At 40.0% G+C, this 26815-nt stretch overlaps 1 protein-coding gene across 7 annotated transcripts in view; it reads left to right on the top strand.

The window, feature by feature from the left end:
- SEMA4D (semaphorin 4D) overlaps window positions 1-26815 on the top strand; it is a 119517-nt gene that overhangs the window by 32781 nt on the left and 59921 nt on the right. The window contains exon 2 of one of the 7 annotated variants that reach the window (XM_087957963.1): window positions 17993-18025. The exons of the other annotated variants lie outside the window; for them this stretch is intronic. The gene's annotated coding sequence lies outside the window, so the exon portion shown is untranslated. The remainder of the gene's footprint in view (window positions 1-17992; window positions 18026-26815) is intronic. 7 annotated transcript variants of the gene reach the window in all.

The raw sequence follows: 26815 nt of genomic DNA, 5'->3' as shown, positions 1-26815 counted from the left end.
AGGAATCAAGGGAGAAATAGTGACTGGTTTTCTGAAGTTGGACATTATAAGCCAGGGCTGTCAAACTCCTGACCCGTGGGCTCAATGCGTCACATTCTGGCCATCATCATGCGTGGTTTAGGAAAGGAAAAAAGTTCTAATACATGATACCGCAAGTTTGACACCCTTGCTATAAGCAATTTTATAAGAGTTTGTTCATTTGGAAAATGATAAATATTTGATCCTGAAAGTGCCTATGTACTTGTTGATTTTATGTTTTTATTATTTTAATTTATATATCATGGAGTAGTAATAAGATGCTTATCTTTACTAAATCTATACTGAGTTGCTTAACTATTTCCATAGTAAAGTGGTTTCAGATAGTTCATGGACCAAATACTATTTTAACAAACCATAATAATAGTAATGGATATTGGATAACCCTGTCCTAGAGGAAGAGCTGCCTAGGTTTCAATATGTCAGATGTATATTTCCGTATATTCATATTGCTATTCCTATATTGCTATTCCATGCTTTGCTTTTAAGAGCCTTATTGTTATTAAAGTATTGAATTCAAAAATGTGGTAAGGTGAAGAGTTCGCCTGTCTTCAAAGTGTTAATGATGCTACTTCTTTTTTGAGGGCTTCAGAGTCAGTCCTTGGTTATTTGTTGATACACATTCATCTTATTTTTTTCATCAAAAACATTTAAAAAAACATTAACTAGGCCAGACTGAATATTTTTCATCATCTAATTTTCACCCCCATGTTTTCAGTAGCGAGGTAAACAATCTAATGCCCTGTTAATTTTGCTGATTGCATTTCTTCCAGGATATCTTTCTGCCTGCCATTTAGACAGGCTGGGGTTGAGACCTATTGAAACTGGAAGCAGTTAACTAATCTGAATTACAATATAGCAAAATGTAGGGTTGAGAGGATGAGCATCAGACAAAACAGTAAAACATATTATTCAAATAAGAATCTTCTGTGCTGAAATTTAGCAAAATGCACCATTGGAGGAAAGAAAAAAATGCCTTGAGTTCAAAAGGGCTGCTGGCTTTTGTTTTGGCTTTTGTTCAAAAGCTTTACAATTTAACATTACAAGAGGGCATGAGTAGCAGGAAATGCCATTATCACTAGAAGTTAAGTTGCTGTCTGTCGTTTGTCATGTTGCTTAGTCATACAATATTACCTGGCAAGAAGGTGAAGACATAAATTTACCCCAGAGGACTGTTGCAACAAAATATTTCATGTGGTAACTTGAAGGCTTACAAATTGCAAACTACAGTTTATATAGTAATGAATTAGTCAGTCTTTGACTCTTTCTTCTTTTTGATTGAAAAAGTTGATAGCCTGAGGTGTGGTAATGCTTGTAGGCATGCAGATATCATGACTCAGCCATAAAAAGTCTTAATATCCTACCCTGCAAATAATTTAAATATTCTGCCTTTTCTGTTGACCATTTATCTTTCTGCCTAAAAGGAATGGGTATGGTTGAAAAACAATGCAGGCTTCAGTGTGTACTAAAAATGTTTACAAACCATTTAAACTGAATTGCAGATTTGTGCTATAGTGTTGTTTATAGGTATGAGAAATATGTCTTGTTACTGTTATGATTACATTAAAGGAATAAATAGGTATCAGGGCTAAGAGGTTGGATTAATCTGCCTACAAGCAATGTGTGTATCCACATTCACCCATCCTTGTACAAAGAAATTTATACATCATAATTTGAGACAAATATTAAATTGCATATTAATATTTTAAATGTATATACTGCCTGACTCCCAGTGATTGTGGGTAGTTTATAAATTGTTAAAATGTTTTTAAAACAAGTAACAATACAAACACACACACACAAACTCCATAAAGCAAATGCTAATACATCAGTGCATTTCTATCTTGTTCATTTGCAACAGAATAGTGCCATGCTTTTCAAATAGAGTGCTTTCTAGTATAAAAAAACAAAAACAAATTATGTTTGAGATGGTAATTACAATAGAGGTAGAATTCCAGATTCCAACTATATTTGGAGTGATCTACGTTTGTTTTGGGTGTTGTGACATGTGAGAATAAGGTAACAACCATTCTTGGGTAGTCTAGTCCAATTTCCTATTTGACAGGTTGTCTGAGCAAGAAAAATCCATGTGAACCTGCCCATAGCTCACGCATGCGTGTTTACAATTTCCCAGTTTAAATAATAAACAGCAATTTAAAGGTATTAGAAACTAAGAAAAAGAAGTTAAACACCAAATCAAATTAAGTTAACCATCATTCACTTAACTGGAGTTAGGGATGGTACATCAGAACAGGCAATTTTAAATCAGTAAAATTATACAAAAGCAATATATTAGCTACAGAAGCATCCCTATTATATACCTGACAGGAGCTGGAGAGAAGTGCAGGACTCTGGAATCACATTTTCATGGAGAAACCAGCTGCTGTTTGTTTTTCCTCAATAGCAACTGTCATTCCAATACAGTATCTGCTCTGCTTCTGTCCTGTTGGGCATGGTAAGACATTTAAAACTGATAATCGACCTTGTTTTACTATTCCTCCCTTCCCATTTTGGGTTAGGCCTATTATTTTGGGTTATGCCTTCTAGACTCTTAACGATAAGGTAGGAACTGTCTTACTAATTATGGGCTACATTTATACATTCGGGAGTACAAGTCATCTGCTTGAAACCTTAAAGAGACAAGGATGGCCTGTGGTTAGGAGAACTGCTTTGGAAAAGCTGCTCAAGAAGTGAGCACAACTGCAGACACCAACACAGAATCCCATTGTAGCAGCCTGCTTTACCTTGAAATGTGGAAAATCCTTCTGTGGAAATTATTGGTTTGTTTCAACTCTCCTTTTTCACAGGTGTATTGAAGGTATTTTCTAGCTTATTGGGATAAATGGCAGTGTTGTGATAATTTTCAATTTCCTCATTAGAATTGTGCTTGTATATATGTATAAATGAAAGCCAGTTTGCTGCTTAAGACATTAGTCTGGAAACTGGGAGACAGTATGTTTTAGTCCCTCCTTGGGAAGAAAACTAGCTGGGGTGACCTTGGGCCACACAGGCTCATGCACTCTCAGCCCCAAAAAAGCAGCTAATGGCAAATCGGTTCCTAAAAACTTTGCTAAGAAAACTACGGGGGAAATCTCCAGGAGTCAACAGTGGCTCAAAGGCACACCCCTGTCAAATAGTATGTATACTTTTTCATATATGTATGAAAAAAGAAAGTTCACCAAGGAGGACAATTACTATTTTCAATATGCAAATAATTTAGACAGTTTGTCCATTGGGTATTTTAGACAAAGTACTCTTTATTCTTTCCACTGTGTTTATGTTGCTTCAGCCTACATTGAATAATGTTCACAAGGAGGATTGAGAAAATGATTCTCCCATAGCAAGAATTGTTAAGCTATCATATGGTTTCAACAGGAGCAGATGGAGTTGTAAAGCACAGCATGCCAGAACAAGATCCAAGGCATTAAATGTTCTATGAAATACTACTTGTATTGTCATTCTGTCGAGTTGGCCTCCAGAATGGCACAATTTTAGCAATGTACAACATTTATTAAAAGGAATGGGTATATTTTGCTTAGCTTTCTAGGTTTGGAAAGTGCCATTTGCCAAAATAGATTGTCTGTCTTAGCATTGAGGCCTGCAATTGAAGCCATCTTTTCAGTCTTCATGTGGGGCAAGTTAAGGGAAGTGGTTGATGAATTTTCCTGGCTTTGTTTCCCTTCCCACTAGGTATTGCCTGTCAGTTAATATATTTATTTACAAGTAAATGATTTTAATGTAAAATCTAGACATATTTATGATCACACTTGTGGAGTTAATGAGAGTTGCTTTGGTATACTTGTTAGATGTCAGATTAGATACACTCTGTGTCAAGACATCTGCCATAGAAATGCACTGATTTTTAACTTTCTCCCAGTCAACCAATTTTGCAACAAGTATCATAATAGGGGTAAAATGAAAGGTAAACTGCCTTGACATTTCAAAGAAACAACGAGAGATTGATATAACAAATTAATTAAATAAGCTCAAGCCTAATTAGGGGATTCTATAATTTGCCATTCAGTTTGTGATTTGGGGTAACTTAGCATTGACTTATTTTCATTGACTGATTTGGTTTTAAAGCGCAACCATCTCAATCTTGCTAGGGATAAAATAAAACTACAAAAAAAAAAAAAAAAAAAGACGAGTTCTCCCAGTGTCCCTGTGGTGGAAACTTTTGGAAATTTGCTTTGAATTGTTATTTTTAATACTAAGCATGACTTGCTCTGTGGTAACACCTTAAATACAGTTAACTTAAATAAGTCAGCTTCAAACAATGGCTTATTTCAACTAATAGATAGAATCTTGAACATATACTATGACACTATTGTGCAAGTAATGTCATGACATCTAATGCAAGTATATCAATTGCATCATCTGATGATATCATTACACATTTGCTTATGCCCATAGATGACCAGGAATCAGGCAGTCTATTTTTGCAAGACTAAGGATTACCTTTTGGTAGGGTTTGCAAACAAGGGAATTAGTTAATTGTTAGGCCTATAATATTTAACTGGGTTTGTGATGTAAATGGGATATGCTAAATAGTAAATCCTGACCCTATCCTGCTGTGCCTAGATTTTTGTTTTTTAATGTAATGACTATAGGTCAAATAATTAAAACTTAGAATGATTTGAATGATACTGCATGTAAGAAAGCAGACCCCCTATTGCCAGCCATTTCCTCAACTGGCTTTAAAATATTTAAGCATTGAGATATGAGTTTCATTTCAGTAAATTTGTTCTGAGTTGTAATCCTGTGAGCCTTGTGTTATAAAGAAAACTTGACTTTTGGAAATATTCTTTTCCAAATAAAAAACTGAGCCTCCTATTATTTTTCATTAACAAATATAGACTAATGAATAATATGACTACTAATTAGTACATTATTATGGACACTTTTTCAGGGGTAAGATAAATAGCCTCTATTCGCAAACTATTAATAAGCTGCGGAACTAAAACATTTACTTTCTCATTTATTGTTAAAAAATGTGTCCTAATGAAAAAAAGTATCAGGTCCTCAGCACAATGAATCTTAAGTGATGAACCTCAAGAAACATTTCCATTCTAAAGCATTTCCTTTCATAGAGACTTCATTAAATACTTTGGATATTTCAATTAAGTAAAAAGCATTGAAAGGGAAATTTTATCCATTTTCATTCTAAGTTTCACAAAGAAATTCAGTTGCTCAGTTCAAATTGTATGTGTATAGATAGATAGATAGATAGATAGATAGATAGATAGATAGATAGATAGATAGATAGATAGATAGATAGATAGATAGGACATGCTGCTGTTATCAGAGAGTAGCAGGGAAGAATACATTTCTCTTAGCATTGGTCTTCTCTTCTTGGAAATAATACTGAAATAAATCATTTCCCCACATTACCTCTCAATTGTAGTCCAGAACAGCTGCTTCCAACCTTTTGAGCAATAGGGACCCGTTCCATGGAGAGAGGTTTTTCCGTGAACTGAAGGGGTCGTGGGTTTGCATGCTGCCTGTACCCCATGTATGGGGCTTCACTTGTTTGTGTGGCCTGGTTTCTGGCATGCGGATTGGTGCCTCTCCACAGACTGGAGGTTGGGGACCCCTGGTCCAGAAGATTAAGACCTGTCTTGAAAAAGTATATAACCCTGAGTAAATGGGTTGCAAGAACCCTGGGCAAGCAAAGATCAAATTTTAAAAGCAGACAGGATGTTTTAAAACTAGGTGTTCCCTTAGTTAGCATTGTGGATTGTTTCTACTTATTTTCAAATATAGTCTTTTTTTTTTTTAAAGTTGTTTTAGCTTGAGCAATCTTGAGTTTTTCTCATTTGTACATACCTAAGTTACTCAGTAGTATAACCTTTTTCACAGATTATATCTTTGTAAACATCTGTATTAGTTTGAGTAGTAAATTCTTTTCCTGCATGACTCATACTTAGTCTTTCTAACAACTAGTCTAAGCTATCACCTGGAATTGATGTAGACTTCCTGACACAGATGAGAAATTGCTATTTGGAGAAGATTCCAACTAACACATTGGATCAGTAGAGGCATGCAACTTCGTTGAATAAGAAGTGAAGATTGCAGTTCCAACCATTCATGGTTTCTCTAGCTGCCATGACTAACTAGTAAATTTGCCACTTACAGAGAAGGGAAGGGTGAGGAAAATGCCTTGGGAACCGGTGGTAAAAGGATGTTTCAAAAAAAAAAAAAAAAAATAAGAAGCAAGAAAAAGTTTGACATGGGGTGGTCCCGAAAGCCCTTCTATTGTAGAACATTGCTTAAGGCATTGTTCTAGTCAACTTCCAAGTTGTGTGGTGTGTCTCAAAGCTTGCTCTATCTGCCACTTGGAATTTTGAAAATTCCCGTTAGCCTGGGAAAGATTGGTTTCCGTTACTTTTCCATTCTGATGCTTTTGTGAAGATATCAAAAGTCACATTGAGTAGAACAAAACTCATTTCTTTTTGTCTTCTTTCTTACTAGGATATTTCTATTGAAATGAGAGTCTGTTTGTGAATTGTAAGCCTCCCTTGGGTATGAATATTGTATTGTAGAATAAGAACTGTGTTATTGATGTGCGGTGGAAATTTTTGGTTATGATGCATGCCGGTTAGGGTTTTTCTCCCCTCTTTTGGTACAAATAGCTCAGGAAGAAAAATATTGCTAGTTGTTTATAGGAGGGGTTCTTGAACCATCACACACTCTTTCGTGTAATCTTAATGTTCACATCTCTCCTAAAAATCTAAAAAACAAAAATAAATAATGAAAATAATCGAATGAATTTTTGGGAAATGTGGACTTACAACAAAGTTCAATTTAAAAAGTTCTTCACACATCCCATTGACTCTATATACGTCTCCCCAAGGAAATAAACCTCACTGTTTGTTTGTATCTGGCCTTTGTTATTTTTAGAAATAATTCAAGGCAGCAAATCTATCCAACACATCTTCCTCCTCCTATTTTCCCCACAACAACCCTGTGAGTTGGGTTTGGCTGAATTAACTGGGTCCAAAATCACTCAGCTTGCTTTCATGGCTAAAGCAGGAGTTGAAGTCAATATCTTCAGTGCCTTAACCACTACTTGTTTGGGAAACCCTGGTTTATAGCCAATAATGAGTTGCCTAATGGGCCTAATTTAATATATTAACAATCCTTACAAAGCTTAATAGTATTTCAAAATTTCCTGAGAAGAAAATATCATTTAGATTTAAAGAATTTTGGGACATGTACATAGATGTTTTGCTATTTGGGTAATTTAAAAAATAAATGGGTGGTTTCACAATAAAATCATTGTTTTATATGGATTTCTGAATACATGATATTGGATAAATATCTGAGGGTTAAACGCATTGCATTGCATTGCAGTGCAAATGGCCCTGTGCAACAGCAGGTTTTCCTTCTTATTTTGTGGTGAGAGGCTGTTGTGGACATGATGAGGCTTGACTCTGCTAAGAAACACTTAAGTGAAAAAAAAAAAGAATGCATTTGGGCTAAACTATGTGACGATGCAACATTTTCAGCTTTTGAAGTGTTCTGACCTGTGGAATAAAAGAAGGTCTAAAAGATGAATGGTGTTTCAACTTGCAGAAAACAGACTGTCAGTTTAAAGTGTTCAAACTTGCAGTTGTGTGACAGCTGATCAGAGACTGATAATTTCCATTTGATTCAGTTCCAAATGGATTGGAAGGGCAAAGCTACTCTGAATCTTTTCTACTAACATTCGGAAAGTCAGAAAAAGTGTATTGCTTATTAAATCAATTAAGCTTTCCAGCTTCAGCAGGAACATTTCTAAAGCAATCACAAATAGCAACAAAGCCAAGAAATTAAATAGGCTTGCTTTTTTATTTTTTGTTCTAGGAATGCTGTAACTTAAAAAGTTTATTTTTTAACAGTGTAAAGAATAGGATCTGAATCAACAATATGTGTACAACACCAAAAATGGATTATTTATCCCATTTTACTGGCTTCATTATTTTGTTACTAGTTTAATTTTATAAATGATTTATTTTGGATATTAAGTCATCTTTCTCTAACCTGTTGCCCTTCAGATGCATTGGGTATTGTAATTCTGGAATTTCTACTTAGCATGGGAAATTCTTGTAAATGAGTCCCAGTAACTCTGCCAGGTTTACAGATACTAGCAGGAAGAGCTGGTATTCCCGCTTTTTCTTAATAATGGCACCTTCTAGTACTGTTAGTAGAATGAATACTAGCACTCACGTATGGTGTGAGAAGCTGTCGTTAGTATTACCTGAAATTAATTTAAAACTAGGGGTATATGTGGAATGGAAAGTACGTTCTCCTCCATGCTGCTGCGAGAGCCCAGGATGGGATGGGTATGACTCCTCCTGATGACATCATCAAACTGGGTCCGTCTAATATAAAAGTAGCAGCCTGTGGGAGGAAACACCCCAGCTTTGACTCAGCTTCTTTCGATAACCATAAGCTGGTGTCTCTGAAAGCAGTTTAGTTAGCAGCAAAAGCTATCTTCATCATTGGCATAGCTCCTGGGCACTGGTGCAGCTGTGCCTTCAGGAGAGTTGGGCTCCACTCTCCTGCAATGCTGAGGATTCCACATTTTCTTCAACTGAGGCAGACTGTAAGTAGGGAGTAACCCTTGATCCTTCCCCACAGTCTTCCCTCAGCTATTTCGGCCGCCACGATCATAAAGATCGCATCGGCGATAACAGTGCCACTCAGCTGATCATAAATGTTCACTTTATTGCCGATTTCACCGTTCGGGGCTGTTTATAGCCTAAGGAGCGATTTAACCCCTGCGTAGCCTGTAGCTCTTGCGAGTGGCCAATTTGGAGGCTTCTTCAACCGCACGTGGTGAGCGGCCATTTTGAAAGCTTCTTCTAAAGAAAGCGAGCGGCCATTTTAGGTGGCATCATCCCCCAAAGGCCAGCTACTACTATTCATAAGTTCCTATTCAGGCTACTGCATAGACAACACATAGTGAGGATCGCTTCCAGCACCTTTGTGTCTGTTTATGCATACTATGGATCAAGACAAGGCCCACACAGAGCCTTCAGGCCTGATCTCTCAAGGCCCCCAAGCTGGCAAAAGAAAGAGAAGGAGACAACGCTCCCAATCTGTTCAAAGGGAGGTGGCGGCCAAGGTTAGGGCCAAAGCTTTGGGCCCTAAGAAAACATCCCAGGCTGAATTAAAGGCAGAGATACAAAGGCATGCAGCCTTAGAAAGTTCAACAAAACTATTGAGCAAATGAGGGGTCAACTACAACAGGCTTCCCAGCCAATCCTCTAGTTGTTCAGCCAGCTACTTCTAGGAAGAGGGAAGATACCTCAGCTCCTCTTAGCCACCTCCAATCCTGGTCCCCAGAGCGACCAGAAATCCAACTAGGACCTCAAGACTTGAGCAGGTCAGGTCCCAACTTCGCCCAGACTCCTTGGGATCTTTTTCATCTATCCCATCCGTGGCCCAAAGCAGCTCTCGATCAAGACCAGAGGCCACTTTTACTCCAATAGCAGCAGGTCTTTGGCTCCCGGATCCTCCATCGAGTAGCAGATCTTCTGACATCAATGAAGTAGTCTCCTTAGGGTCTGGCAGAAGGGCTTCAACATATCTTCAGGCCTTCAGACAGACCTCAGCCTTCCTTCCTGGCTTTTCTTCTAGCGCAGATTCCCCAAAGGGGACTATCTCGCCGTGTAGAACAAAGGGCCCATCTTACCTATGCGGAAGGAGTGGACCTCACTCAGGGAGAGTATGAGGAATCATCTGAGCACATCCCCTCCCCTGATTCTGATCTGGAAGAGGGAGAAATCTGGGACCCCAACCTCTCGGAGGAAGAGGAAGATCTGAGGCCTGATCAGCCTCCTTCGGCTTCTGTATTCAAATCCGCTTTATTCAAACCTCTCCTACACAAGGCACTGGTAACAGTCCAGTTGTCAGCGGAGGAAATTGCCCCCGAGCCTCAAGTGGTGCAATCGGGGCATGGGGATTCCCTCTTCTCCAAACCCATTGTTAATTCAGAGGTCCTTCCTTCCCCCATCATCTTTCTTGACTTAGTCAAGGAACAATTTGCCATCCCCACTGCAGGCCCCCGCCCATCGTCCCAAGATAGGCGGTTCTACAACATGGGTCCTTCCTTAGTTACAGCTCTGGCAGTTCCCCTAGTAGACGCCCCAGTTGTGGCCTCTCCTCAAGCACTCCAGCTGAGCCTGAGGACGTACTAAAGGCAGAGGACAAACGCTCCAAACAAACACTGAAGCATAACAATCAAGCCTCAGCTTGGACCATCCGGGCCTTGACTGCTGCATCATTTTTTACAAGGTCTTCCATCTGCTGGCTACGCCAACTTCAAGGCCTCATGCCAGACTGTAGGTCGCATCAAGACCTCAATAAGGTCATAGCATCAGCAGAGTTCTCAGTGGACACCACCCTCAACGTTGCCAAGTTCTCTTCCAGGGCCATGGCGTCATCAGTGGCAGCTAGGAGACAGCTATGGCTACGGAATTGGCAAGTGGAGCCTCAGCGAAAGTGGAAACTAGCTTCTGCCCCATGTACCAGTGAGAAGCTGTTTGGAGATGCCCTTGACCCATTTGTTGTTGAAACAAAAGACAAAAGAAAAGTCTTTTCATCAACGGGAAAGAGGGCAGACTTCTGCCCTACCCCATACTGGCCTCCCCCATTCTGGCCCGAAAACACTTCTTGCTTCTCCAGACCTCAGATAGCGTATTCTCTAGCGTCAAGATCTATACCATGAGGCTACCGGCAGACAACAAGCTGTGGTAAATGGCCCTTTCGTGGGGGAGGGGGTCGCTCCTTCCGTCGCTCTAAATAATCTCTCGTTCTCCCCTCCCATCGGAGGTCGTTTGGCCTCCTTTGCTTCCATGGGAGGAGTCAATGACAGACGCCTGGGTACTCAATACAATAAGGTCGGGGTTACAATTAGAATTTCTATCACCACCCCCAGAAAAAATTCTACTCTGCCCTGTTTCCTGGGAGAGTTCACGAAGGGCACTTATGGAATCAGCCATTAATCATCTGGTCGATATAAGGGCCATTCAACCAGCCCCTGAATTACAACGTGGACATGGGCTTTATTCTCAGCTTTTCGTGGTCCCTAAGGCCTCCGGGGGGGTGGCAAGCCATTCTCAACCTAAAATTTCTGAATGAGTTTATCCCATATAGGCGCTTCCAAATGCAGACTCTGCATTCTATTCTGGAGAGTGTTCGGGAGGGCGATCTCTCTTCCATTGATCTTATGGAGGCTTATTTCCACATTTCCATCTGGCCTCATCATCGCCAGTTTCTCTGTTTCTGTTACCAGAATTCCCACTTCCAGTATTGGGCCCTTTCTTTTGGGCTCTCGTCTGCCCCAAGAGTCTTCACGAAGTTACTGGTGGCATTGGTGGCTTCGCTCCGGTCTGTTCCAGTGAGAATCCAATGCTACTTGGACGACGTCTTGATCCTGTCGTCCTCCACCCACTCTGCCCATCAAGATCTTCAAACCACTCTCCATTGCCTCCAGTACCATGGTTTTTCCATCAACTCCAAGAAAAGCCATCTCTTCCCAACAACCAGATTACTCCATCTGTGAGCCATCATCGACACAACTCTTTACCAAGTTTTCTGTCTCCAGCCCGAGGGCAGAGCCTTATTGAGATAATTCAACAGGTCCAACGTCAACACACTGTCTTCCTGTCACTGTTGTCCAAGTTTTTTGGGCATTGTTCCGTGGGCACGGCTACACTCACAGGCTCTGCAATGGTTTCTGCTCCCCTTTCAATGAGCAGGAACCAGCCACACATCTGCCAAGGTCCTGGTCTCCAGAGGTCTGCCGTTCCTTCAAGTGGTGGCTTTCCCCAGCTTTCGAAGGGTCTCCCATTCAAGGAACCAGACAGACTGATCATCACCACCGATGCAAGTCTCCTGGGTTGGGGAGCCCACATGGAGGGTCTCATGGCTCAAGGGATCTGGTCCCGGTTAGACAGGACTGGGACCATAAACTGGTTAGAACTCAGAGCCATTTATCTAGCCCTGAAACATTTCAGGGACAGGATAGTGGGGTCCCATGTGCTAGTGTTGACAGACAACATGGCTGCAAAGGCACACGTCAACCGGCAGGGGGGCGCAAGGTCCAGGGCCCTCATGAGGGAGCCTAAAGTTTGGGGGAGGTGGGCAGAGAGACATCTGCCGTCTGTCACAGCAGACCACATCTCGGGAGTCGACAAGTCCCAGGCCGATTGGCTGAGCAGGAGCCCAGTCAACCACGCAGAATGGTCCCTTCCCCAGTCCATTTTCAGGGATCTCTCCCTCAGGTTCGGGACCCTGGAGGTAGACCTCTTTGCCTCTCCCCAAAACGCTCAAGTAAACAGATTTTTCACCAGGTTTCCTTGTCAGGGAGCGGAGGGGACCAAAGCACTTCGGAGCAGATGGCCCACCAGTCTCCTCTCCGCCTTTCCCCCTCTTCCCATCATTCCAGCATTGATTCAGAAGATGTCGGAGGAACGGGCAGAGCTGATTCTCCTAGCCTCCCATTGGCCCAGGAGACCCTGGTTTGCAGTTATAGTGAGCCTGTCTGTAGCCTCTCCCTGGAGGATTCCAGACCACATGATCTCACTACATCAGGGGACACTGCTCCATCCAGATCCCCTGTGGTTCAAATTGACCGTGTAGTGCTTGAGCGGCAACTGTTAAGAGAAGCCAATCTCCCAGACCAGGTCATCCTTACTATCCAGGTGTCTTGTAAATCTTCTACGACATGTATGTACAATGCCACCTGGAGGGTTTTTTTGTCATTGGTGTCACAGGGAAGGTCTCTCTCCTAGAGTAGTGGGGGTCCCACAGATCCTCCGTTTCCTCCAGGATAGCCTTGACAGAAGTCTGGCTCCTAACACTTTATGCCGTCAAGTAGCAGCTCTTGCTTTAGTCATCTCTTGGGATTCCTTCCCTTCCTTGTCCCATCATCCTTCAAGTCAGAGATTCTTAAAAGGAGCTTCCAATCTCTGCCCTCCTGTGGTTCACAGGTTCCCATCCTGGGACTTTCACAAGGTCCTCCAGACCCTAACAGAACCTCCCTTCGAACCCCTCAGAAAGGTGTCCCTTCAATACTTGACCTTCAAGGTGGTTTTCTTAATAGCCATCACTTTGGCTAGAAGGGTGTCAGAGTTGGCTGCTCTATCTATACGGCAGGACCTCTGCACTTTTCATGACAATAAAGTTGTTCTTCATTTAGACCCTACCTTTGTACCCAAAATAAATTCTGTATTCCACAGATCCTAAGACATAGTAGTTCCTGATTTTTGTTCCCGTCCACACCATGCCTTAGAGCGCAAGTAGCGCTCTAAGATGTTAGAAGGGCTCTTAGAAGTTATATCAAACACAATGTTTAGGAAGACAGAGGCTATGTTTGTATCCTTTTCTCCTTCCGACTGGGGGAACAAGGCCTCTCCTGCTTAAGCAGGTGGATCAGGGTTTGCATTGCACAGGCCTACAAAGCCAAAGCTCTGCCAGTACCACATGGCTTGACAGCACACTCCACTAGAAGTGCTGCAAACTTTGGCTGCCTGGGCCACCCAGGCACCCCTAGAGGAGATTTGCAGAGCAGCTACATGGACATCCCCGTCTCCATTCATCAGACAATACCGTCTGGATTCCTACGCCTCCACAAGCGGGGCTTTTGGCAGACGAGTTCTTCAGTGGGTGGTGCCTACTTTGGAATGAGAGACCGGACGAGGACCCTCCCGAGGATATGAAAGCTTTGGTATGTCCCATCCTGGGCTCTAGCAGCAGCATGGAGGAGAATGGGTGTTGGTAAATTTACCTGAGAACGTTCTTTCTATCAATGCTGCTAGAGAGCCCAGCCCCTCCTTGTTGCGTCCAGATTGTGGTGACGTATGTTATGGTTCACAATTCTGTTTTGGCTTTGAGAGACACTAAAGTCTGTCAAGTATCTTTGCCAAAACTGGGGGGTTTCTGCCACAGGCTGCTACTTTTATACTAGATGGACCCAGCTTGATGATGTCATCAGGAGGAGTCATACTCATCCTGGGCTCTTTGGCAGCATAGATAGAAAGGGCGTTCTCAGGTAAATTTACCAACGCCCATTTTGTTTCCAATGTGGAACAAACTACAGGTAGTCCTCAGCTTATAACAGTTCATTTAGTGACTGTTCAAAGTTACAACAACACTGAAAAAGTGACTTATGACCATTTTTCACATTGATGACTGTTGCAGCATCCCCATAGTTATGCGATCGAAATTTGGATGCTTGGCAACTGGTTCATATTTATTTGTGATGGGTTGCAATGTCCCCGGGTCATGTGATCCCCTTCTGCGACCTCCTGAGAAGCAAAGTCAATGGGGAAGCCAAATTCACTTTACAGGCAGGTTACTAACTTAACAACTGCAATGATTCACTTAACTATGGCAAGAAAGGTCATAAAATGGGGCAAAACACACTTAACAAATGTCTCACTTAGCGACATAAATTTTGGGCTTGATTGTGGTTGTAAGTTGAGGACTACCTGTATTGTGTTTGAGAAATTCTGCCAAACAAAGTAGCCACCATGTTCAGCAGAACTGTATCATAGAATGCTTTGTTCTGGGTTCCAGATGAAGCAATAGTTCGCCAGAGAAACAGACTAAAGCAGGTGTGTAGGACACTGTCTCTCTAACCATCTCTTCTCAGCAACTCCTCTCCCACCAGCTCCCTGTATGCCAATGTTTTCAGTGCCTTCCTTAGCTCCCTCCCTTCAGCTACTTACAGTGTGATAAAAAGGTTACCCGGGAAGCCTCTGGTTGCAGCTCCTTCAAATAACTGGATCTCTTTCTCCAACCACTTGTCCACCCTTTGTGGCTTCAGTGTGATTCCAGGAGAACATACATTTGCACAGGAGTTGCACTCGCCAAAGCACCTTTGCCCTCAGATGCAAAGCACAGTGTTGCTTATAGTGCCATAACAATCTCTCCCTTGGCAAGCTTTCTATTGAAGCATTCACGAAATGCTTTTAACATTATAGTGAACCAGAAGGCCAAACAATTGCCTACTTTTCATGTAACAAATACTATTTACCCTGTTACTGAGAGTCATTGAGATATACTTCTTTTTGGCTGTCAGGGAAAATATAATCCTAACTCACACAACATTTTCACTTACTGTACAGTTGATAAGAATTAATCAAAGTTCCTCCTTGAAGTTGTTTTTAACAGGGTGTCTTTGTGCATGAGTGCTGCCAAACTGTCAAAGGGGAATGGGGAAAATTGCCTGAACTATATGAAAGTAAGTGGACCAATCCTCTACCATTTCTAGCCTCCAAAGAAAGAACAGTTCATTGTCCTTTTTTTTTTGAACCCTGTACAACCAGAGACAGTCTAAATAATAGCATTTCTGAACATCATTGTTCTATAAATGCTGTGTGCTTCATTTATACATACAGAGAATTAGCCCCTTAATCAATGCATCACGTGTTCAGTTTGAGATGTTTCTTAGGGCTCATATTGATTTGCACTGTAAAATGGCAAAGAAGGCAATTGTTGAAAGGATTAATAGTTCTTTATTATAGAAGAACAGAGAAGGATTATTTGTTGAGCAGTTTATCAGCCAAGAAGCAGTGACAGGATTTTCTAGTTTTTCCTACAAACTATAAGTGAAAGGGCTAGTTTTTAGATGAATTACTGTATAGAATATTATCTTAGACATTTTTTAAAAATTCCTTATTATGTGAAACAATTTATATGCCTTTAAACATAAATGGCGAAGTTTTTCAAATGGCGAAGTTTTTATAAGTTGCCATCTTTTCAGATAAACCATAATAAACAGAAAAGCAGAGTGCTGTTGAAGTCGGTGGACAGATGGTAAGGGAGGTGATATTTTTGTTCTTTAGTTCAGATGTCAACAGAACATTTAAAGGTTTTCCTTTGCTTGAAGGTCAGCACTCCCACCATAGGTTACTTTTAAAAAAAAAATTGAATGGGTCAAATTATATTACTTTGTTCTTACGTAAATAACCTTACATTACTGAATTTAATTTTGATGAACTATGGTATAAAAAATATGGAAGGATCATAAAACATGCTTTTTATGAGAGCTACAGTATAAAGGGAATCTGAATAAGGCTTATCTTTGGAATTTAGGACATATATTTAATTTCTCACAATAAGTTTATCTGTAGAATTCAAGTACCTTGGCATCTTCAGGTAAAGCAATGTAGTTTTGACCTTGTGCTGTATTTGTGGAAGGGAAGAGATAAATCTTTCGTTCTGATGCAGTGCCCAGTGTGTGCTTGACCAAAGAGGGAAGAGAAAAACAATCAAACTAAGAAGTATAAATACTATACAGTACTATACATTACAGTACTAACACAAATGTACGGAAGATCAGTGGTTTTTGTGTAATGGCCTACGTTGTGAATTGGGACATCAAAAGTGCCAAATTGACAGGCTGAACTGGAAGTGATCTGTCACACTGTCTTCAGATTTCAGACACAAAAAACTGAGCAGCAACTACCACAGGCAAGGGTATTGTGTCTCAGCCTGTCAAGATAGTAGCAAACGCTCCAGAGACCTTTGACTTGAATTTATTTCAGAAGACGTTATATTTTACTGCCATACTTTGCAGTGGGTAGAAGACATAAAACCAAGAATCAACAGATAAGGATGTTTGTGGTATAAACTGCAATGGTTGAAAGTTCCTGTGTCTTGTAAGATTTATTAGTTCCCATAGTGGGAAACTGATTCAGCTTTTGATTACCATCGGCTATATGAAATCAGAATTCTGAAATGGGAGGTTTAATAAATCCAACTCTTTTCATACATTGCTTCCTAGACAGTTCCTTCTTTTTTCTTTTTCTTTTTTTAAAAAAGCAGTTCTTTGCAACAAGGATAAGCAATTAATTATCCCAAGGGGCCACATGAGAAAATGGGACTGTTGTGGAGGGCCGAACCAATAGACTGAATTGAATTTAACTCAGTATTAATTTTATCGCCTTACAAAGAACAGTAAATTATACGGTTTTGATTAGTTGCTATTGGTTAGAATATATGTCACATCTTATTTATATTTGATTTCTGATTTCCAGTTGACCTCATGAGGGCCAGACAGGGACAGCAAAAGAGCTGGATGTGGCCTGGGAGACCGTAACGGTCTGCTTTAGAGAAATATATCTATATAAAAAAGACTGGCTGTATGTACCTACGTACGTATGTACATATGTATGTATGTATGTTCCAGCATAACTGGAACGCCCCCAGCAATGTCAACCAAACTTGGTACACAGATGACTTACTCTCTGGAAAAAAAATAATGTGGAGGTTAAGTCGCCCCAACACCCCTCGGGTGTGTGTGTGTATGTGTGTGTTCCAGAGGAACTCTGAAATGCCTGGGCCGCTGAAATGGAAAGGAATGAAGTATATAGTGTCAAATCACAGTACTTTTCACAGTGATAGTGTGCATTTTGGATTCAAGTTCTGTTAAGATAACAGCCTGTTGTGCCTTAAAATGGCTTCCAGTATACAACAAAGTGGAATTGCCATGGTAATGGCTTCATAGTACACCACAAGGGGGGGGGGGGCTCGGGTAAGGGGGATTGGTTGTTTAAAAAAAGTTTATAATTTGTATACTCTACTATTACTTTGATTTGACACCATAGATATAATTCATTCCTTTTTCTGTCTAATATTGGGATTGGGATATAAATAAATATCCCGGCAATGCCAGGTTATCAGCTAGTAGAGGAACAAATCTATCGTACAGTATAGATGTAGATGAAAGTCATAAGTGATATATTATTAGAGGCCTTTGTTGTGTGATTGCAGTTTTTAGTAATGCTATAAGAACAAGATCCTTAATAATGCTATAAGAAAAATGTACTTAGCATTCCAAATTTTTCCTGGGCATAAAGATATCTTGAGACCAATCTATTTGAAAAGGCGTTTTCACTGGAATAGCATTTACTAACAAGACATTCTTTCTCTTTCTTTTTCTCTGAACCTATGTGGGAAGATTTCTCCAGCAGCTACAAGGCTTTTGTTGTCAGTAAGTTGCATTTTTTTGTCTGTCTATGTCTGTGACTCTGTCTCTCCCTCCCTCCTTCCCTCTTTCAGAACCTATAGGAATAAAGTATATTGCTTATGTCCTCTTCCTTCCATGGAGAGGGAAGGGCAATTATGATTCTGAAACACAAATGTGATGAGGGAGCAGAAAATGTCAAAAGAAACTAATGTAATAGAAGATGGTTGGATAAATTCAATTTCTATTCTTTATTTGATATGTTTGAGAACAAAGGAAAATACCAGTTTATAAAAAGGCTGTTTTCACTTAAATTGGAGAAACATAAAGCTTTTAAAATGGTAATAAATTTTATTGAGGCTTGTTACCATATATAGTTAAATAGCTTTAATTAACAAAATGAATATCCTTAGGCTGTTCAAACAACCTGATCTTTAGAATTTTTGTTACCTTTGTCCTTCATTGTTCTATATCTCTTCCTTCTTTGTGTTTTTGAAAAAGGAAAAAAAAAACAATTTTAATACCCTTCTTCAACCAATAAAACACTACCATTGCTGTTTTTCCCCCAGGATAAAAATCTGAGACTTAGATGGAATGTAATTATAGATTATAAATTTAAATTATTTTCGCACATAAAGCTTTAAATTCAATTTTCCAGACCATCTACAACCAGTGTGACTTCACAACAACCAAAAAGTCTTGCGTGTTGCTAGTCATGTGGTGTTCTGCATGGGCTGTAACCTAAATGTATGAATTTAGTATGGACTACTAATAAATATCTGTTTTTCCTCAATTCTATTACATGGACTCCCTGTAAATTGTTCTTATTTATCTCACATCTTACTCAACCATAATGCAGTTAGTTTTATTTTTAGTTTGGCATGATGGGTAAATAAGCAATGGTTTGAACTAGAGGAATAAGCACAATTTTGTTGACTTTGTGATTGCAGCTTTGGTTTAATGTGAATGGGGAACATAATTTGTAATTTGCTTGATATTCCTATTTGTTTCATGTCATATTCAAATATGATATCATTCTTAAGATACAAATGTTAAAAAAAATACCAAAAATGGCCAGCAAACCGCATATAAATTGCAAACTATATAAATGTTTTGTTTTTGCAGTGTTTATATACCTTCAACATTCTATGGTTAATTACTTTTGATTGTAATTCTATGTTTATTGTTTTCAGATATGTTTATGTTTTACCATTTTATACCTTGTAATGTTGAAGGCACCCAAGGTTGCCATAAGCAGGATGGGCAGCAAATAAATTAGATGGATAGATGGAAGGAAGGAAGAAAGGCTGGGTGGATGGAGGGGGGGGGAGGGGAGGAGAGAGTGTGTGTTATACTTTAGATCAGGGGTGTCCAACCTTGGCAACTTTAAGACTTGTGGACTTCAACTCCCAGAATTCCTCAGCCAGCAAAGCTGGCTGAGGAATTCTGGGAGTTGAAGTCCACAAGTCTTAAAGTTGCCAAGGTTGGACACCCCTGCTTTAGATCCTTGTTTAAGCAATTTTCCTTGTTTAAGCAAACTTTTAGTAGCAAATAATCCTTTGATCATTCCACCCTTTCTGAGAAGAAAGATTAATCAAATTGCTAAAATATAGCTTGGAAAAAAACTTACGCTGTGGAAAAATATCTTTTATCCCGGCCACCTTCCAATTTGGAGTATGCTGGCTGAGAATCTTGGGAGATGGTTCTGACATACCTGGATCGGCCTCAAGTTGGAAAAGAACCTCTATAAATTCTTGAATCAGCCAATGAGATGATTTGCCAGTGACAGCTTCATAGAACTAGAATGAGATGAGAAATGTGAGCCTTTTATTTTTGGCAACACTAGTGGCTTTAGATTTTTTGGGGCAAACAGTCCACATAGTTTTGCATTAACACAATACTGGCTGTACATTTTCTTACTATAACTACCTATAACATGTTAAATGCAATACAATATGATACTAAGATGTAATGAATTAGTTTTTAGTGGTAAACTTAGTTAATAAACATGCACTTTGTGAAATCTTTCAGAAAGTGTGTGTGCTGTAAAGTGATATTTTGGGATACAGTTTAAAAAGCAAAGATCTGCTCTTTAAAATGATGAATTTGCAGTTTGTGCCTGCTTTCTAGATACCATTTGACCCAGACATTGCATTAAAGTCTGTTACTGTGGGAGTCTGTACTTAATTAGAATCAATAAAATGGCCGATATGAGCTAAAAAAAATGTCCTTGTATTTGAAGGGTATACTATGATCAGTTTATTACAAAATGACCCTTCATCATCTAAGTTGGCTGGCCAGACTTTGATAGCTGTCATCCTTTTATAGTGCTGAGAATTGAACAGATTTAAAATACTTCAAAAAGTATTCACTTTTTAATCCCTGATGTTGCTCATTTGGTGTTTGAGACACAGCTCCTTTCCCAAATTGATTTAATCTATACTGCTCAAAAAAATAAAGGGAACACTTAAACAACACAATGTAACTCCAAGTCAATCACACTTCTGTGAAATCAAACTGTCCACTTAGGTAGCAACACTGATTGACAATCAATTTCACATGCTGTTGTGCAAATGGAATAGACAACAGGTGGAAAACATAGGCAATTAGCAAGACATCCCCAATAAAGGAGTGGTTCTGCAGGTGGTGACCACAGACCACTTCTCAGTTCCTATGCTTTCTGGCTAATGGTTTGGTCACTTTTGAATGCTGGCGGTGCTTTCACTCTAGTGGTAGCATGAGACAGAGTCTACAACCCACGCAAGTGGCTTAGGTAGTGCAGCTCATCCAGGATGACACATCAATGCGAGCTGTGGCAAGAAGGTTGCTGTGTCCCTCAGCGTAGTGTCCAGAGCATGGAGGCGCTACCAGGAGACAGGCCAGTACATCAGGAGGCTCGGAAGAGGCTGGAGGAGGGCAACAACCCAGCATCAGGACTGCTACCTCCGCCTTTGTGCAAGGAGGGACAGGAGGAGCACTGCCAGAGCCCTGCAAAATGACCTCCAGCGGGCCACAAATGTGCATGTGGCTGCTCAAACGGTCAGAAACAGACTCCATGAGGGTGGTATGAGGGCCCGACGTCCACAGGTGGGGGTTGTGCTTACAGCCCAACATCGTGCAGGACGTTTGGCATTTGCCAGAGAACACCAAGATTGGCAAATTCGCCACTGGCGCCCTGTGCTCTTCACAGATGAAAGCAGGTCCACACTGAGCACGTGACAGATGTGACAGGGTCTGGAGACACCGTGGAGAACGTTCCGCTGCCTGCAACATCCTCCAGCATGACCGGTTTGGCAGAGAGTCAGTAATGGTGTGGGTTGGCATTTCTTTAGGGGGCCGCACTGCCCTCCATGTGCTCGCCAGAGGTAGCCTGACTGCCATTAGGTACCGAGATGAGATCCTCAGACCTCTTGTGAGACCATATGCTGGTGTGGTTGGCCCTGGGTTCCTCCTAATGCAAGACAATGCTAGACCTCATGTGGCTGGAATGTGTCAGCAGTTCCTGCAAGACGAAGGCATTGATGCTATGGACTGGCCCGCCCGTTCCCCAGACCTGAATCCAATTGAGCACATCTGGGACATCATGTCTCGCTCCATCCACCAACGTCACATTACACCACAGACTGTCCAGGAGTTGCGGAATGCTTTAGTCCAGGTGTGGGAGGAGATCCCTCAGGAGACCATCCGCCACCTCATCAGGAGCATGGCCAGGCATTGTAGGGAGGTCATACAGGCACGTGGAGGCCACACACACTACTGAGCCTCATTTTGACTTGTTTTAAGGACATTACATCAAAGTTGGATCAGCCTGCAGTGTTTTTTTCCACTTTAATTTTGAGTGTAACTCCAAATCCAGACCTCCATGAGTTGCTAAATTTGATTTCCATTGATAATTTTTGTGTGATTTTGTTGTCAGCACATTCAACTATGTAATGAACAAAGTATTTAATAAAAATATTTCATTCATTCAGAACTAGGATGTCTTTATTTTCCCTTTATTTTTTTGAGCAGTGTATAATTGTTGAATTCTTGAACAAATACATTATCTAGAGCAGGGGTATCAAACTTGCAGCTCATGGGCTGATGCATCACGCGCTGGCCATGCCCATGCCCAATTTAGCGAAGGGGGGAAAAGTTGCGATATGTCACGTGACGACGACATGATGGCACGAGTTTGACACCCCTGAGGTAAAAGCAATTCCATGATGTTAGGATTGTTGCAGTAATTTAATGAACTTACTTTTACTTGGAGACAGCCTATATGGCAGCATAATTTTAATGGCAGGTTATTAGGTTTTAAGTATTTTTCTTTGTAATTTGGAGGTGCAACTGCTGCTTATAATTGGACTTTATTGTACTATGTGGAGAAATACATAATATACAAACAAATTGCTTTCCTGTATTTATCCAGACCTTGGACAACCTCCTTGCAAGTACAGGTAATCCTTATTTAGTGACTCAGTTGGAACCAGCAACTCATTTGTGAAATAAAGTGGTTATTAAGTGAAAAATCATTGGAGAGGAAGAGACTACAAGAGAGTAAGCAGATATACAGTTTTAGCAAAATGCTAGTACTGGCTTTTTTTTAAAAAAAAAAAAATGAGCTATTTGGGAGGCAAAGAAGTTTTAGTGAAAAACTGACTAGGGTTTTATCAATTACAGGCAGCTGCTGCAAGCTGGCTAATTAAAATCACAGCTGAGCCTGTTACCTTGCCATTAGCATTTTTTAAGGTAAGACCATGCTGTAGGAGAAGAGTAGCTCAGGAAGTGATAGCTTGATTATACATCTCTGCTCTGCTAGGAGGGAAGGAAAAATGGGTCAGGAACAAGAGAATGTGTACTAACTTACTGCATTGGCGAAGAAAGATGAATGAGAGATGCATTGCAAAGATCAGAAGTGCAGATGTCAGTCACAAAGTTACTTTTTCCATCACTGTCATAACTGTAAACAGTTGTGGCCCAAGGCAGTCTCTAAACAAGGACTATCTGTATAGTCAATATTTGATAATTAGAATTAAGTCGCCCCTGGTTTTATTTCACATTTTACCATTAACAAACAGGTAAAAATGCCAGTTTTTTCAGACCACTCTCTGAAAATTGAGTATTGCCCCTACTTTCTGGAATAAATGCGGAAAAGGGCAATCTTTCAAAACTCATTTGAAAGCCTAAGAAGCAAATTCTTTCCTTTCCCCCCAAATGAATGTTAAAGGTGGATTGTAGAGTAGAGCTGAAGAAAGGGACGGTTTGCCACCACCGTCCATTGATTTTCCAGGGGCATTAGAAGATCCTCATGTCATCTTTTAGAAGGAACAATGTGGCTTCCAGAAGAATTTGGGCTGAATGATTTATTGAACTGAGCTACAGTTTATTCACACATGTCTTAATTTCTCACTCTTGCATTTGTAGTCTTACTGGCATTAACTCAGGGGTGTCAAACTCGCAGCGTCAAGTTTTCGTCACATGACATATTACAACTATTTCCCCTTTGCTAAAATGGGGTGGGCGTGATGCATCTGGCCCACAGGCTGTGAGATTGACACCCTTTGTTAGTGTTTGGGGATTAACCCCTAGCAGAGTATTGCAGCAGTAGTCAAGCCAGGCAGCCAAACAAGAGTGGAAGGGCCCCAGAGTATACACACACTGAACACAAACACTGTTTGCAGTTTAAATAGTTTTTAATCCATTTAGAGTTTAAAGCATTGTCATTCAGTCCATTAAGTCATTCACAGTATTTCCATCCAGTAAGACTCACTAGTATAGTCCAAGTTAAGAGTCCTTGCAATATCTTTATCAGCCGATAAAGATATCTTCTCCTCCTCCGGTGCCTCTCTCCAGAGGAACAAACGCTGGATATTCAGCAAGAAGTTCAAACAGTAGAACAGTAGAATTACGCAGTAAATCAGCAAACAGTAGCAGACAGGATTCACAGTTAGTCACAGTAAGACACAGTTAGTCGCAGTAACACACAGTAAGTCACAGTAACACACAGTAAGTTTTCCAGCTTCTAATGCTTCCTTATATTGTAACTTCTAACCGCACCCTTAATCGGCTAATTGCCTGCTGCATTGTGCTTAAAGTGATAAGCACTTAAACCATGATATCTAAGTTTTATATATTTATTCACCCAAACCATATTTGGTATCAATGTTATACCTAACATACTCCCCTTTTGGGTGAAATAAATATATAATACCTTTACAATCTAACCCCATATTTTTTACAACTCTCCTGGTGCTTACTGGCACCTTGGGCTTTAGTAAAATTATCAGCTAAATTGTCCTCCGACATACAGTAGCTGAATCATCTTACTTCTTACAGATTGTCTCACGTTTAGGTATCTTAGATCTGTATGCTTGCTCCTTGTTTTTACTGCAATATTTGTGGCCATTTGAATTGCTGCCTGATTATCTTCATATGTATAATTATAGGATAATCTACAGTTATACCTATATCAATTAACATTTGTTTATACATTATTAATTCTGTACATAACAGTGATAAACAGGAGAATTCTGCCTCCATAGTAGACAAACTTATATGCTGTTGTCTTATTGACTTCCAGCCTATTAATGTCTTACCCAGCATTATGGCTGTTCCTGAAGTCGACTTTCTAGTGTCTCTTTCTGATGCAAAGCTAGCATCTGCATAAGCACTCAGAATTAAATCACCCTTTGGTTCTAAATACAATGAATAATTCATTGTCTTTTAAGATATCTTAATATCCTCTTAGCTGCATTCCAGTGTCTTTCACATGGTGCAGAATTGAATCTAGCCAACTGATTCACGCAGTACGATATATCTGGTCTAGACCAATTGCTAATATAAGACAAACTACCTATTAAAGATTGATAAATCACCTTATCAAACTCCGGGCTTTGTTCATCAGTGTTGCTAAACTCCTGACTCATAGGAGTCTTAGCCGGCTTACAAAGCTCCATCTTGTAATCTTTTAGCAATTTGCTTATCTTATCTTCCTGAGATATCTTAAAACCTTTCTGTGTTTTCTTTATATTCAAACCGAGATACTTCTTTATCTCCCCTAATTGCTTGATCTTTATTCTCTTTCCTAATGATGCTATTATTTTATTTGCTTCATCATTAGTTTCAGTAATCAATGCAATGTCATCTGTGAATAGTAATAATAATGATACTTTCCCATTTGTCTCCTCTTAAACAGACATGGATCGGCTAAACCAGCTTTAAATCCTATATTGTCTAGTTCCTTTACAATATACTGGTTCCATTCATAGCCTGATTGTTTTAGACCATATAGGCTTTTCTTTAACAACCAACAATCATTATTATCCTTATTTTCACTTTTAATACCAACAGGTTTTTTCATATAAATAGTATGTTTTAATGGGCGTGCAAGTAAGCAGTTTCACATCTAGATGGTTAACTATATAGTTTTTACTAGCTGCCCACACTAAAGCTGCCCTCAAGGTTGCTACCTTAAGACTAGGTGCAAACACCTCATCGTAGTCATTAGCATTCTGCCTAAAACCTTGGGCTACTAACCTTGCCTTATGGATTAATTTACCATCTTTATCTGTTTTTACCTTAAAAATCCATTTGCAGCCAATGGATTTCTTTCCTACAGGTAATTTGGCATTTTCATACACCTTCATATCTCTTAATGAATTCAGTTCCTTATTCATTGCTGCATACCATCTTTCTTTTTCCTTCGTAGGATACTTTTAATTTCTTCAACAGAATTAGGAACTTGATTAATCTGGCACACTGTGTTAGCCTGGTACCTATCAGGCGGTCTAGTTACACGGTAGTTCTTCTGGGAATTACAGGGCTTACAGGAGGACTTTCTTGAACTACTACCTGTTCATCTTTCTCATCCTGTTCAGCTATTGAATCTGTTTCTTCCTTTTATGGGCACTATTTCATCCTGTATTTGTCTCTTTACTTTATTTTTAAAGTTACAGGGATAACTAATGGGATTTCTATAGGATTCAATAATTACATCTTTATTGGCATCCTGTTCTAATTTCTCCCATCCTTCATGTTCTAGAAATTGGGCACTAGCACTACATAACACTTTAGATGTGCCTTTCTCCCAAAATCTATATGCCCTATGGTTTGCCTGATAACCAACGAAGAAAAATCTTTTAGCTCTATGTTGCCCTTTTTTCTGAGTTGTGCAGGAATATGCACCCATGCTGGTGCACCAAATGTGTGCAGGTAACTTAGGTCAGGTTTCCTGCCATGCCACCTGGTGAATGGTATTTCACCTGTTATTGTGTTAACAACGTTGTTCAATATGTTATTAGCACACATTGTAGCCTCCCCCACAAAGAATCAGGTAACCCAGAATCATTTAACATTGTTCTAACCATTGCCTGTAGTGTTTGGCCTCTTCTTTCAATAAAAGCGTTATGTTCTGGCCTGTATGGAGCAGACTTCTTATGCTCTATTCCAGCTACCTTAAGTCTGTTCTGGAATTTGTTATTAATAAATTCCGCCGTTATCTGTCACCAGGGTTATCAGTTGCCGTTTAGACTTTCTTTCAGCAAACCTAAGCCAATTGAAAAAATGTTGATATGTTTCAGTTTTGCTTTTCATTAAATAGCAAAACCCATATCTAGAATAATGGTCCATAATGCTCAGTATATATCTAGCACCCCCATACTGGGTTTCTTTTGGACCTATTATGTCTGCAAATACCACTTCTAAAGGTTCTTTTGTTTTGAAACCATTTAGCCTATTTGCAGGCAATACTTTGCTCTTATCTTCACAGCAAATATTACAACGCAAATATTTATCACAAGGTTTTAACCTTATTCCTTCAGATAACTCAACTGTACG

This window comes from Notechis scutatus, chromosome 2 (genome assembly GCF_049901735.1).
Source record: "Notechis scutatus isolate UNSWTSFEM ecotype Mainland chromosome 2, rNotScu1.2, whole genome shotgun sequence".
Taxonomy (NCBI): domain Eukaryota; kingdom Metazoa; phylum Chordata; class Lepidosauria; order Squamata; family Elapidae; genus Notechis; species Notechis scutatus.
Note: the sequence above shows the minus strand (reverse complement) of the source record. Positions and strands in the feature narration are given on the sequence as shown.